Source organism: Sarcophilus harrisii, chromosome 4 (genome assembly GCF_902635505.1).
Source record: "Sarcophilus harrisii chromosome 4, mSarHar1.11, whole genome shotgun sequence".
Lineage (NCBI taxonomy): Eukaryota > Metazoa > Chordata > Mammalia > Dasyuromorphia > Dasyuridae > Sarcophilus > Sarcophilus harrisii.
In genome coordinates, this window is record NC_045429.1 from 171,353,808 (window position 1) to 171,369,413 (window position 15,606).

Here is a 15,606-nt window from a genome sequence, read left to right on the forward strand (position 1 = left end):
TAGGAGCTCTTTTGTCCAAATAAATGTCAACAAACCTCATAATCTAAGTGAAATGGAGGAATACCTACAAAATTTAGTTTGTGCAAATTAACAGAAGAAGAAATAAATTATTTAAATAATCCCATTGTAGAAAAAGAAATTGAATAAGCTATTACTCAACTCCCTAAGAAAAAAACCTCCAAACAGGGACACTGATACATTGTTGGTGGAATTGTGACCACATCCAGCCATTCTGGAGAGCAATTTGGAACTATGCTCAAAAAGTTATCAAACTGTGTATATCCTTTGATCCAGCAGTGTTTCAACTGGGCTTATACACCAAAGAGATACTAAAGAAGGGAAAGGGACCTGTATTGCCAAAATGTTTGTGGCAGCCCTCTTTATAGTGGCTAGAAGTGGCTAGAAGAAAATGAATGGATGCCCATCAATTGGAGAATGGTTGAGGAAATTGTGGTATATGAATATTTTGGACTATTATTGTTCTGTAAGAAACGACCAGCAGGATGAATACAGAGAGGATTGGAGAGACTTACATGAACTGATGCTGAGTGAAATGAGCAGAACCAGGAGATCATTATATACCTCAACAACGATACTGTATGAGGATGTATTCTGATGAAAGTGGATTTCTTCGACAAAGAGAAGATCTAACAATTTTAATTCATCAAGGATGGACAGAAGCAGCTACACCCAAAGAAAGAACATTAGGATATGAATGCAAACTGCTTGCATTTTTGTTCTTCTTCCTGGGTTATTCATACCTTCTAAATCCAATTCTCCCTGAGCAACAAGAGAACTGTTCGGTTCTGCACACATATATTGTATCCAAGATCTACTGTAACCTATTTAACATGTATAGGACTGCTTGCCATCTGGGGGAGAGGGTGCAGGGAGGGAGGGGAAAAATCGGAACAGAAGTGAGTGCAAGGGATAATGTTGTAAAAAATTACCCTGGCATGGGTTCTGTCAATAAAAAGTTATTAACAAAATAAAAATAAATAAAAAATAAAAAAGAATTTTTCTTTAATTATTTTTTAAAATAATTTATTATTTAATATTTAAATAATATTGGATGGATTTACAAAAATGTAAATAATTACAAAAATGTAAATAATACAGATGGATTTACATATGAATTCTACCAAACAGTTAAGGAACAATTAATTCCAATACTATGAAAACTATTTGGAAAAATAGGGAAAGAAGGAGTTCTACCAAATTCCTTTTATGACAAAGATATTATGTTGATACCCAAATCAGGTAGGATCAAAACAGAGAAAGAAAATTATAGACCAATTTCCCTAATAAATATTGATGCAAAAATCTTAAATAAAAATGTTAGCAAAGAGATTACAGCAAGTTATCCCCAGGATAATACACTATAACCAAGTAGGATTTATAGTAGGAATGCAGAGCCGGTTCAATATTAGGAAAACTATTAGCATAACTGACTATATCAATAATCAAACCAACAAAAATCATATGATTATCTCAATAGATGCAGAAAAAAGATTTGACAAAATACAACACCCATTCCTATGAAAAATACTAGAAAATATAGGAATAAATGGAGTATTTCTTAAAACTATCAGCAAGCATCATATGTAATAGGGATAAACTAGAAGCATTCCCAAGAAAATCAAGGGTTAAACAAAGTTGCCCACTATCACCATTGTTGTACCAGAAATGTTGGTTTTCTCAATAAGAGAAGAAAAAGCAATTAAAGGAATTGGAGTAGGTAATGAGGAAACCAAGTTAAAAAACTATTAGGAACAAGTCACAACTTTAGCCAAGTTGCAGGAAACAAAATAAATCCACATAAACCACCAACATTTTTATATATTATCAACAAAGTCCAGGACCAAGAGATACAAATAGAAATTCCATTTAAAATAATTGTGAATAATATAAACTATAGGAGTCTACTTGCCAAGGAAAAATCAGGAACCATATGAACACGATACAAAACATATTTCATGAAAATAGTTACATCTAATCAATTAAAAAAATATCAAGTGCTCATGGGTAGGCCAAGCTAATATAATGAAAATGACAAAACTACCAAAATTAATCTACTTATTCAGTGCCATACCAATCAAACTCCCAAGAAATTATTTCACAGAAAAAAATAACAAAGTTCATCTGGAAGAACAAAAGGTCAAGAATTTCAAGGGAATTAATGAAAAAAAAATTGCAAATGAAAGTGGCCTCGCTGAATTGGCCTAAAATTATATTAATAAGCAGCAATCATCAAAAACATTTGGTGCTGGCTAAGAAATAGAATTCAAGCCATTGTCCAACTGATAAATGATCAAAGGATATAACAAACAATTTTCAGATGAAGAAATTGAAACCATTTCTAGTCATATGAAAAAGTGCTCTAAATCACTGTTGATCAGAGGAATGCGAATTAAGAGAATTCTGAGGTACCACTACATACCTCTCAGATTGGCTAATATGACAAAAAAAAAATAATGATAAATTTTGAAGAATATATGGGAAAACTGGGACACTAATGCATTGTTAGGGGAATTGTGAAGTGATCCAACCATTCTGGAGAGCAATTTGGAACTATGTTCAAAAGGCTATCAAACTGTGCATTACCTTTGACCCAACAGTGTTATTACCTGGATTATATCCCAAAGAGATTTTAAAGGAGGGAAAGAGACCCATAAATGCAAAAATGTTTGTTGCAGGCCTCTTTGTAGTGGCAAGAAACTGGAGACTGAATGGATGCCCATCAATTGGAGAATGGCTGAATAAGTTATGGTATATGAGTGTTATGGAATATTATTGTTCTGTAAGAAATGACCAGCAAGATGATTTCAGAGAGGCTTGGAGAGACTTAAATGAACTGGTGATAAGTGAAATGAGCAGAATCAGGAGATCATTATACATGTCAACAAGATTATAGGATGACCAATTCTGATGGACAGAGCTCTTTTCAACAATGAGATGATTCATACCAGTTCCAAAGATCTTGTGATAAAGAGAGGCATCTGCAACGAAGTGAGGATGTAGGAACAGAGTGTGGATCACAACATAGCATTTTTACTCTTTTTGTTGTTGTTTGCTTGCATTTTATTTTCTTTATCTTTTTTTTTTCCTTTTTGATCTGCTTTTTCTTGTGCAGCATGATAATTGAGAAAATACGTATGGGAGAATTGTACATGTTAAACATATATTGGATTATTTGCCATCTAGGGAAGGGGGTAGGGAAAAGGAGGGAAAAAATTTTTAGACAAAAGGTTTTGCAAGGGTGAATGTTGAAAAGTATTTATGCATGTGTTTTGAAAATAAAAAAAAGCTTTAATAATTAAAAAAAGTTTAAGTTCAGGAGGTAACAAAAGTAATAAGTGAAAGATATGGATATTCAAATCCAAATTATCTGATTCTAAATCCAATGTTCTTTCCATTGCACTATACAGTTCCACAGTGTATTATATAGTACACATACATTAGTTTCTGCTAATAGTTTAGTTACTAAAATAAACTGATCTAGAAAATTTTACTCATATCCTCAGACAATAGTCAAATAAGAATTATGCATATATTTTCTTTAATGTTCATCTCAGTTTTGATTAGAAGCACATTTGTCTCCTAAAACCACACAAGCCAAAATGACCAGACTTTGTAGGATAATATCAATGGAAAGATATGCCATATATCTTCCACAAATTTCAAAACATGTAATAAGGGAAGAGAGAAAAATGAAATAGATGGAAGAAAAGGAAAAACAACTTGCTTGGCAATTCCCATATGAGTCTTACTTACAGAATTTGAGGAGTCATAGAAAAAACAAAAATGTGTAATTAAAAATATATAAAGTTAAAGACATATACACTGACATATAATGGCATTAATCCACACAGTAAATTCACCTGTAATTTATTTGATTATTTCTTTTTTAGTAACCTTAATATTGTCATTAAAAGTTGAGTCACAAGGGTTATATAGCACTTACATGTAGTATTTCATTTGATCCAAACAACTATATTAAAAAAGGCAACCACAACTTCACAAATTTCTAAAATATTTCTAAAATAAAAAAAAATTCATTAAAACATTATCCACATTGGCTTTCTCAAAAATCAAGAACAATATATTTTTTTAAAGAATTAGAGATCATTTGGTCCAAATACTTCATTTTACAAATATTGAAACTAAGAAATAGATTAAGTGATTTGCCCAATTTTATGAAGCCATAAGAGGTATAAATGAGACCAAAACTTAGGTGTTCTATTTTATTATAACTCCCTAGCAAAGAATTACAACTATTATTTGTTAATATGATTTTTAGAAGTTATCACTATGAGAGCTATATATAAGTATGTATTGTTTTGTCATGTCAAAAACATGATATTCTAGAATGGCTGATCAAACTTTTTTTGTACGCTGATCCTATTAATATTTTAAAGAATAAATAGCATCTGGCTTTATAACAAAGTGAACTTTGTGAACAAATACAAAAACTATATTAAGAAAGAAGGCAGTTATGAAGTATGACTTTCATGTCCAGAGCACAAAGCTCTGGCATATGTTAGCTGATGAATTAAATCACACTGAAATAAGTTTTAACATAACATCAAGAAAAAGCTATATACTTGTTTCTTTTATATGGAATAATGTAAAGAATGAATTTAGAATCAAAGAACTTTGGTTCAAATCCTAATTCTGTTTTTTAAAACGAATATGACCTAAGATAAATCACTTAATATTGCTTAACCTTAATTCCTCAGCTATAAAGTGAGAATATTAAATCAAATAATCTTTAGGGGGTCCCTCTAGTTTTAAAGCTATGATTCTCATCAACAAAAAATCATGAAAAATAAAGAAATGTATAAAAAAAATTTTAAAACTATTAAGAACCAAATGCACAAGGCACAAAACCTATTTCTTCCCAAATAGTTCAAATCCACCATCATCTTCTGCTGGACAATTTCAAGAGCTAAGTTTGTCTTTAGCTGCAAAAACTATATTCTATTAAATTTTTTTCACAATGTAATTATTTGAAGTATGCCTGCCATAACACTAACAACATAGCTCTAATTTTCATGGCCAATACTGATTATAACAAATTCCATACACAGATCAAACAGTTTCAATATATAACCAATTTATTTTTAATGTGAAAATTATTGTTTTTCTCATACGAGTTTTATTAAAACTTTCTGCATAAAAGATGCATGTTAAAAATTAAATCCCAAACAAAAGTATTTAGCTACAAAATTATATAGTAAATAGTTATTTTTAAAAGAAATTAGAAAATATTTCACATAAACTCTTCAAAAAGAAATAACATAAAACTGACGCAAACATTTTAATTTTATGCATGGCAAAAAGCAAACAAAAATCATGAACATTTAGGTTTTAATGAGATCTTAAGTGTTTAAAGATTTTTAAGTAGATTATGCATAATTTATACCAATTACCAAGCCTCTGAAAAATTCTATGTAAAAACATACTTTGCACTTTGTGAAAAAGCAAAAGGATTTGAGAATGATAGATTAGCCATAAGATATATAAGCCCCTCTTTGAATTTCAATTTCTTCACCTATAAAACAAAGAAGTTGAGCTACATAAACTAAGACTCTTCCTAGCTCTAAATAATTGTGATCTTAGACAAAATAACAATACTTCAGTTATTTAATTCCAAAGAATAATTAGAGGATGTTCATATATATATATATATATATATAGAGAGAGAGAGAGAGAGAGAGAAACTTCCTATAATCATAAAACCATATTGAAATATGTCTAAAATGCCTACAACATAACCTATATTTTTTTAAATAATTATAACTTCTTATTGACAACACATAGGCATGGGTAATTTTTTACAACATTATTCCTTGCACTCACTTCTGTTCCAATTTTTCCCTTTCCTCCCCTGGCAGGGAGCAAGCAGTCTTATACATGTTAAATATGTTATAGTATATCCTAGATACAATATATGTGTGCAGAACCAAACAGTTCTGTTGTTGCACTAGAAGAATTGGAATCAAAAGGTAAAACAAACCTGGGGGAAAAAAAAACAAAAATGCAAACAGTTTACACTCATTTCCCAATGTTCCTTCTCTGGGTGTAGTTGATTCTATCCATCATTGATCAATTGGAAATGAATTAGAGAAATGAATTATCCACTTCCATCAGAATACATCCTCATACAGTATTGTTGAAGTGTATAATGATCTCCTGGTTCTACTCATTTCACTCAGCAAACCCAAAGATCCCATCTTTTGGGATAAGAATTCATTATTTAACAAAAACTTCTAAGAAAACTAGAAATTAGTATGGCAGAAATTAGGCATGGATCCACACTTAACACCATATACCAAGATAAGATCAAAATGGGTCCATGATTTAGGCATAAAGAACGAGATCACAAATAAATTAGAGGAACATGGGATAGTTTACCCCTCAGACTTTTGGAGGAGGAAGGAACTTGTGACCAAAGAAGAACTAGAGATTATTATTGATCACAAAATAGAAAATTTTGATTACATCAAATTAAAAAGCCTTTGTACTAGCCATTTTCATCAATGAGATGAACCAAATCAGTTCCAATGGAGCAGTAATGAACTGAACCAGCTACACCCAGCAAAAGAACTCTGGGAGATGACAAAGAACCATTACATTGAATTCCCAATCCTTATATTTTTGCTTGCCGGCACTTTGGATTTCCTACACAGGCTAATTGTACAATATTTCTGAGTCCGATTCTTTTTGTACAGCAAAATAACGATTTGGTCATGTATACTTATTTTGTATTTAATTTATACTTTAATATATTTGACATCTACTGGTCATCCTGCCATCTAGGGGAGGGGATTGGGGGAAGGAGGGGAAAAATTGGAACAAAAGGTGTGGCAGTTGTCAATGCTGTAAAATTACCCATGTATATAACTTATAAATAAAAAGCTATTAAAAAATAAAATAAAACTCCTTTGTAGAAACACAACCAATACAAACAAAATTAGAAGAGAAGCAACAAATTGGGAAAACATTTTTACAGTTAAAGGTTCTGATAAAGGCCTCATTTCCAAAATATATAGAGAATTGATTCTAATTTATAAGAAATCAAGTCATTCTCCAATTGATAAATGGTCAAAAGATATGAACAGACAATTTTCAGATGATGAAATTGAAACTATTTTTACTCACATGAAAGAGTGTTCCAAATCATTATTGATCAGAGAAATGCAAATTAAGACAACTTTGAGATCTCACTATATACCTGTCAGATTGACTAAGATGGATGGGATGCGGGAAAACTGGGACACTGATGCATTGTTAGTGGAGTTGTGAACGAATCCAGCCATTCTGGAGAGCAATCTGGAATTATACCCAAAAAGGTATCAAAGTGTGCATACCCTTTGATCCAGCAGTGCTACTACTGGGCTTATACCCCAAAGAGATACTAAAGAAGGGAAAGAGCCCTGTATGTGCCAAAATGTTTGTGGCAGCCCTGTTTGCAGTGGCTAAAAACTGGAAAATGAATGGATGCCCATCAATTGGGGAATGGTTGGGTAAATTGTGGTATATGAATGTTATGGAATATTATTGTTCTATAAGAAATGACCAGCAGGATGAATACAGAGAGACTTGGAGAGACTTACATGAACTGATGCTGAGTGAAATGAGCAGAACCAGGAGATCATTATATACTTCAACAACAATACTGTATGAAGATGTATTCTGATGGAAGTGGATTTCTTTGACAAAGAGACCTAACTCAGTTTCAATTGATCAATGATGGACAGAAGTAGCTACACCCAAAGAAAGAACCCTGGGAAATGAATGCAAACTGCTTGCATTTTTGTTTTTTGTCCTGGGTTATTTTTAACCTTCTGAATCCAACTCTCCCTATGCAACAAAAAAACTGTTCGGTTCTGCACACATATATTGTATCTAGGATATACTGTGACATATTCAACATGCATAGAACTGCTTGCCATCTAGGGGAGGGGGTGGAGGGAGAGAGGGGAAAAATCGGAACAGAAGTGAGTGCAAGGGATAATGTTGTAAAAAATTACCCTGGCATAGGTTCTGTCAATAAAAAGTTATTTTAATAAATAAATAAATTTTTAAAAAAGGTAAATTTAAAAAAAAAGGAAAAATCCATTTATTCCTATCCTCTCAAGTGTTTTTTATTAGGAATAGATGCACAACCTATATTTTTAATCAAATGGTCAATTTCACCCAAGATCATATTTTTAAGTTTTCAAGAGGAGAAAAAAATATCTAATGATTTGTGTCTGAATGTTTCCACAAACAAATATATTCATAATTTTCACAAGTATGCTCATTGCTATTTGATGGTGATATTTCTCTGTAGTTTTGCCAGAACAAACATTCAGTATTTCAGAAGGAAGGAATGTCTGAGCCAGAGAAGAGATTTATTATATATTGTAATCACTGCAGTGGGAACTTAGAGTTCCCAAAATAGTGACTCCAAGGATTTGTAAATAGAGTCAGATGTCTCATGATATTATCCTCTGAAATAGAAACAATAATAAAAGGAATAATTCTGGAAATCAATTTGTAAGCATGCTAAAAATGTACAACGTTTATACCCTTTGATTGAGCGATCCCAGTGTTAATCATATGTCTCAAGGAGGTTTAATGATATAAGGGTTTCATTTAGATCAAAAATATTTATAGCTGTACTCTGTAGTAGCAAAGAACTAGAAATAAGGTAGATTCCCAATTTATTGTAGAATAGTAAACAAATTGTGGTATATGAATATAATAGAATTACTTCAGTGTAAGAAATGATAACTGTGAGAATACTTGTGAACTGATCATTCAAAGTATATTATGTGAAACCTAAGCAATGATTACATCGACCTAAGCAAAAAGAACCACAGAACAATTCAAACTAAAGGCTGTGAAATTATGACTAAGATTGGTCCCAAAGAAGAAAAATAATAAGGCAGTTCCCCAATTTCTTTTCAGAGAGGCTGGATAATATGGTGTATAACACAATATAAAATGTCAAATTTTCTGTTTTGGTTAGTTTTACTGAATCATTTTTCCTCCTTGTTTTTCATTCTTTAAGAAAAAAATACAAATGACAGAAAAACAAAAGAAAGCAATAAAATCTTATTTGAAAAAAAAATAAAAGGGATGGAATCATTCATTTATTGTAAAATTTCCAGGAAACAACCGCCTCTGAATTATTTGCAGTTATAGCAAAGGTTTGAAATGACTAGCATATGGTCAGAAGAGAAGGAACCTTTGTAACTAGAGAAAGTGATAAAATGGACAGTCTAAATACTACAGTGCCTATGGAACTTTAAAAGACCAAGAAGAATGCCTCTGGCAAATTGAGTAAGTATTATGATTATTATTATTACTATTTCTTTTCTTTTTCTTTTCTTTTTTTTTTTTTTTTTTTTTTTTTTTTTACTGAGGCAATTGGGGTTAAGTGACTTGCCCAAGATCACACAGACAGGGAGTGTTAAGTGTCTGAGACCAGATTTGAACTCAGGTCGTCCTAAATTTAGGGTTGGTGTTCTATTCACTACACCAACTGGCTGCCCCAAGTATTATCTGAAGGAATTAGAGGAGAACATGGAGCACGTATTCCAGTGGAAAAGAACACTGATTTGGCAGTCCTAAAACCTCAATTTTAATTTGTCTTGCCACTCACTGTCTACATGACCTTAAATAAGATATTTTTCTTATAGTCTTCAGATTTCTCATCTGTACAAAAAGGAAATGAGTTACTGGTAGGAACAATATTCTAACTCCCCTGCCTTTATGCAAGTCAACCTAGTGTTTCTTTTTTTATATAGCTTTTTGTTTACAAGATATATGCATAGGTAATTTTTCAGCATTGACAGTTGCAAATCCTTTTGTTCCAACTTTTTCCCTCCTTCCCCCAGATGGCAGGTTGACCAATAAATGTTAAATATGTTAAAGTATAAGTTGAATACAATATATGTATACATGTCCAAATAATTAATTTGCTGTATAAAAAGAGTCAGACTTTGAAACTGTGTACAATTACCTGCATCAAAAATGCAGGCAGACAAAACTAGAGGGATAGGGAATTCTATGTAGTGGTTCAGTCATCTCTCAGAGTTCTTTCCCTAGGTGTAGCTGGTTCCTTTCATTACTGCTCTATTGGAACTGATTAGGTTCATCTTCATTGTTGAAGAGGGCCATGTCCATCAGAATTGATCATCATATAGTATTGTTGTTGAAGTATATAATGACCTTCTGGTCCTGCTCATTTCACTCAGCATTAGCTCATGTAAGTCTCTCCAGGCCTTTCTGAAATCATCCTGCTGGTCATTTCTTACAGAACAATAATATTCGATAATATTCATATGCCACAATTTATTCAGTCATTCTCCAATTGATGGGCATCCACTCAGTTTCCAGTTTCTGGCCACTACAAAGAGGGCTGTCACAAACATTCTTGCACATACAGGCCCCTTTCCCTTCTTTAAAATCTCTTTGGGATATAAGCCCAGTGGTAACACTGCTAGGTCAAAGAGTGCACAGTTTGATAACTTTTTGAGCATAGTTCCAAATTGCTCTCCAGAATGGCTGGATGTATTCACAATTCCACCAAAATGTATCAGTGTCCCAGTTTTCCCACATCCTCTCCAGCATTCCTCATTATCTTTCCCTGCCCTTCTAGCCAATATGACAGGTGTGTAGTGGTATCTCAGAGTTGTCTTAATTTGCATATCTCTGATTAATACTAGGAGCATCTTTTCATATGACTAGAAATAGTTTCAATTTCTTCATCTGAGAATTGTTTGTTCATATCCTTTGACCATTTTTCAATTGGATAATGGCTTGATTTTTTATAAATTAGAGTTAATTCTCCATATATTTTGGAAATGAGGCCTTTATCAGAACCTTTGACTAAAAATATTTTCCCAGTTTATTGCTTCCCTTCTAATCTTTTCTGCATTAATTTTGTTTGTACAAAAACTTTTCAGTTTGGTATAGTCAAAATTTTCTATTTTGTGATCAGTAATGATCTCTAGGTTTCTTTGGTCATAAAGTCCTTCCCCTTCCACAGGTCTGAAAGGTAAACTATCCTGTGTTCCTCTAATTTATTTATAATCTCATTCTTTATGCCTAGGTCATGAATCCATTTTGACCTTATCTTGGTGTATGGTGTTAAGTGTGGGTCAGTGCCTAGTTTCTGCCATATTAGTTTCCAATTTTCCCAACAATTTTTATCAAACAGTAAGTTCTTATCCCAAAACCTAGGGTCTTTGGGTTTGTCAAAGAATAGGTTGCTATAGTTGTTGACTGTTTTGTCCCTTGAACCTAACCTATTCCACTGATCTATTCCTTAGCCAATGAATCTATTCCTTAGCCAATACCAAATGGTTTTGGTAACTGCTGCTCTATAATATAATTTTAGATCTGGTACAGCTAAGCCACCTTCATTTGATTTTTTTTTTCATTAATTCCCTTGAAATTCTTGACCTTTTGTTTTTCCATATGAATTTTGTTGTTATTTTTTCTAGGTCATTAAAATAGTTTTTTGGGAGTCTGATTGGTATAGCGCTAAATAAATAGATTAGTTTAGGTAATGTTGTCATCTTTATTATATTTGCTCGCCCTATCCAAGAGCATTTAATATTTTTCCAATTGGTTAGATCAGACTTAATTTGTGTGAAAAGTGGTCTGTAATTTTGCTCATAAAGTTTCTGATTTTCCCTTGGCAGATAGATTCCTAAATATTTTATATTATCAGTAGTTACTTTAAATGGAATTTCTCTTTGTAACTCTACCTGTTGGATTTTGTTAGTGATATATAAGAATGATGATGATTTATGTGGGTTTATTTTGTGTCCAACTTTGCTAAACATGTAGATTAGTTCTAATAGCTTTTTAGTATATTATCTGGGGTTCTCTAAGTATACTGTCATATCATCAGCAAAGAGTAATAATTTGGTTTCCTCATTACCTACTCTAATTCCTTTCTTTTTCAGCTCTTATTGCCAAAGCTAGCATTTCTAATACAATATTGAATAGTAATGGTGATAGTGGGCAATTTGCTTCACTCCAGATCTTATTGGGAATGGTTCCAGTTTATCCCCATTACATATGATGTTACTAGTGGTTTTAAATAGATGCTAATGATTATTTTAAGGAAAAGACCCTTTATTCCTATATTCTCAAGTGTTTTTAATAGGAATGGATGTTGGATTTTATCAAATGCTTTTTCTGCATCTATTGAGATGATCATATTTTTTTTTTGTTAATTTGGTTATTAATATGGTCAACTATTCTAATAGTTTTCCTAATATTGAACCAACCTTGCATTCCTGGTATAAATCCTACTCGATCATGGTGTAATATCCTAGGGATGATTTTCTGTAGTCTTTTTGTTAATATTTTGTTTAAGATTTTAGCATCAATATTCATTAGGGAGATTGGTCTATAATTTTCTTTCTCTGTTTTCAACTTACCTGGTTTAGGTATCAGTACCATGTCTGTGCCATAAAAGGAATTTTGTAGGACTCCTTCATTCCCTATTTTTTCAAATAGTTTATATAGCATTGGGGCTAATTATTCTTTAAATGTTTGGTAGAATTCATATGTAAATCCATCTGGTCCTGGGGATATTTTTCTTAGGGAGTTGATTAATAGCTTGTTCTATTTCTTTTTCTGAGATGGGACTACTTAAGCAATTTACTTCCTCCTCTGTTAATCTGGGAAGCCTATATTTCTGGAGGTAGTCATCCATTTCACTTAAGTTATCGAATTTATTGACATAAAGTTGGGTAAAGTAACTCCTTATTATTGCTCTAATTTCCTCTTCATTGGTGGAAAGTTTCCTCTTTTCATTTTTAAGACTAACAATTTGATTTTCCTGTTTCCTTTTTCTAATCAGATTTGCCAAAGGTTTATCTATTTTATTGGTTTTTTCACAAAACCAATTCTTAGTTTTATTTATTAGTTCAATAGCTTTTTTACTTTCAATATTATTAATTTCTCCTTTTAATTTTAGAATTTCAAGTTTAGTAATTGATTGGGGGTTTTTAATTTGGTCTTTTTCTAGCTTTTTAAGTTGCAAGCCCAATTCATTGACCTTCTCTTTCTCTATTTTATTCAAGTAAGCCTCTAAGGATATAAATTTTCTCCTTATTACTGCTTTGGCTGCATCCCACAAATTTTGGTATGATGTCTCATCATTATTACCTTGAGTGAAATTATTAATTGTGTCTATAATTTTCTGCTTCACCCAATCATTCTTTAAGATGAGATTATTCAGTTTCCAATTACTTTTTGGTCTATTTACCCCTAACTTTCTGTTGAAAGTAGTTTTTATTGCATCATGATCTGAAAAGAAAGCATTTACTATTTCTGCCTTCCTGAATTTAATTTTGAGATCTTTATGTCCTAATATATGGTCAATTTTTGCATAGGTTCTATAAAGTGCTAAGAAGGAAGTATATTATTTTCTGTCACCATTCAGTTTTCTCCAAAGATCTATCCTATCTAATTTTTCTAATATTCTATTTACCTCTTTAATTTCTTTCTTATTTGTTTTGTGGTTTGATTTATCTAACTCTGAGAGTGCAAGATTGAGATCTCTCACTATTATAGTTTTGCCGTCTATTTCTTCTTGCAACTCTCTTACCTTCTCCTTTAGGAAGTTAGATGTTATACCACTTGGTGTATATATGTTTAATATCGATATTGTTTCATTGTCTATAGTACCCTTTAGCAAGATATAGTTTCCTTCCTTATTTCTTTTAATTAGATCAATTTTTGCTGTTGCTTAATCTAAGGATGGCTACCCCTGCTTTTTTTATTTCACCTGAAGCATAATAGATTCTGCTCCAGCCTTTTACCTTTAGTCTGTATCTCCCTACTCTAAAAGTGTTTCCTGTAAACAACATATTGTGTAGGGTTCTGACTTTTGATCCAGTCTGCTATCTACCTTCGCTTTATGGGAGAGTTCATTCCATTCACATTTACGGTTAAAATTTCTAATTCTGTATTTCCTGCCACCTTAATATCCAAGAATTGTGCTTTTCTTTTTCTTGACCTCCTTTACCCCCTTCCCTAGTACTAAACGTATGGGTCCCACTTGTGTCACGCAGCTCTCTCTCTTTAGGAACCTTCCCTCCTCCCTTTGAGTCCCTTCCCCTTTGTTGTACCCTTCCCCTTTGTTGTACCCTTCCCTTATTACTCTTTTCCCTTTTCCCTTTTCCTCTCCCACTTTTTAATGAGATGAGAGAAGATTCTCTGTACAATAAATGTCAATTATTTTCTCTTTGAGCCAACTCTGATGAGAGTAAGATTCACACAATGTTCCTCCCCTTCTCTAATTTCCCTAAGATATGATAGGGTTCCTTTGCCTCATCATGGGATGTAGTTTCCCTCTTTTTATCTCCCCCTTTCCCTTTTTCTGACACTATTCCCTTTCCATTTATACTTCCCTTTTTTATGTTATATCAATAAAATCAAATTATACATGTGGTTTTTATGTACATCCACAATACAGTTCTCAAGAGTTCTTGTTACTCTTTTCTGCTTCTCTTAAGTCCTATGGTTGGAGATCAAATGTTTTGTTTAGATCTGGTTTTTTTCCTTAGGAACAAATGGAATTCCTCTGTTTCATTAATTGTCCATCTTCTTCCATGGGAAAAAATGCTCAGCTTACCTGGGTAGTTTATTGTTGGTTGCATTCCAAGTTCTTTTGCTTTTCAGAATATCAGATTCCAGGCCCTTCGATCCTTTAATATTGAGGCAGCCAGATCTTCAGTGACCATTATCGTGGCACCTCGGTATTTGAATTGTTTTTTCCTGGCTGCTTGTAATATTTTTTGTTTAGTCTGATAGTTCTGAATTTGGTCACAATATTCCTTGGAGTTTTTATTTTAGGGTCTTTTTCAGAAGGTATTCGATGAATTCTTTCAAAGCCCATTTTACTTTCTAGTTCTATTACTTCTGAGCAGTTCTCTTTGATGATTTCCTGTAAAATAATATCTAGGCTCTTTTTTTTCATAATTTTTGGGAAGTCCAATGATCCTCAGGTTCTCTCTCCTAGATATATTTTCCAGGTCTATTGTTTTTCCAAGTAAATATTTGATTTTTTTTCTAAACTTTCTTTTTCTTTTTTTTTTTTTTTTTTTTTGTTTTGCTTGACTGATTCTTCATGTCTCAATAAATCAGTCATTTCTATTTGTTCACATCTGATTATTAGTGAGTTATTTTCTTCATTAGTTTTTTTTTTTTTTTTTTTACTTCTTTTTGTATATGTCCAATTGAGTTTTTAAATGAGTTGTTTTGCTCTATGGAATTTTTTTTCATTTCACTAATTTTTTTTAAGTGAGTTATTTTCTTTTTCCAATTCACAAATCCTACTTTCTTGGGAATTCTTTATCTTTTCCAATTCATAAATTCTGTTTCCCTGCATTTCTTGGGAGTTTTTTTACCTTTTCCAATTCACATTTCAGAAAGTTGTTGCTCTCTTGCATAGCTTCTCTTTCCTTTCCCCCTTTTTCTTCTAGTTCTCTTTTAAGGTTTTTAATAGTCTCTTCTAGGAGAGCCTTTTATGTTAGGGACCAACAATTGTCTGGGGACTTTCTGCTATTAGTCTCTTTGGGTTTGAAA